We start from the raw sequence: 647 nt of genomic DNA, 5'->3' as shown, positions 1-647 counted from the left end.
AATATGTCGTTTGATTTCTTGACTGCTGCTTCTGTGAGTGTTGATAGTTGATCCAAGAAGAATGAAGTCCTTGACAACTTCAATCTTTTCTCCACTAATAAGAATGTAGGTTATTGGTCCAGTAGTGGGGATTTTTGTTTTCTTTATATTGAGATGTAATCCATACTGAAGGCTGTGCTCTTTGAGCTTCATCAGTAAGTGTTTTAAGTCCTCTTCACTTTCAGCAAGCAAGGTTGTATCATCTGCATATCGCAGGTTGTTAATGAGTGCTCCTCCAATCCTGATGTTGTTTTTCTTCATAGAACCCAGCTTCTTGGATTATTTGCTCAGCATACAGGTTGAATAGGTATGGTGAAAGAATACAACCTTGTTGCTCACCTTTCGTAATTTTAAACCATTCAGTGTTCCCATGTTCTGTTTGAACAACTGCCTCTTGGTCCAGGTACAGATTCCTCATGGGCATAATTAAGTGTTCCAGAATACTCATACTTCGCAATGTTGTCCATAGCTTGTCATGATCCACACAATTGAAAGCCCTTGCATAGTCAATAAAGCATAGGTAAACATGTTTCTGATATTCTCTGCTTTCAGCCAAGATCATCAGACATAAGCAATGATATCCCTCCTTCCACAGCCTCTTCTGAATC

The sequence above is a fragment of the Chrysochloris asiatica genome, unplaced genomic scaffold (genome assembly GCF_000296735.1).
Source record: "Chrysochloris asiatica unplaced genomic scaffold, ChrAsi1.0 scaffold00117, whole genome shotgun sequence".
NCBI lineage: Eukaryota > Metazoa > Chordata > Mammalia > Afrosoricida > Chrysochloridae > Chrysochloris > Chrysochloris asiatica.
The sequence above is the reverse complement of the archived record's forward strand: the minus strand, read 5'-3'. Positions refer to the sequence as shown.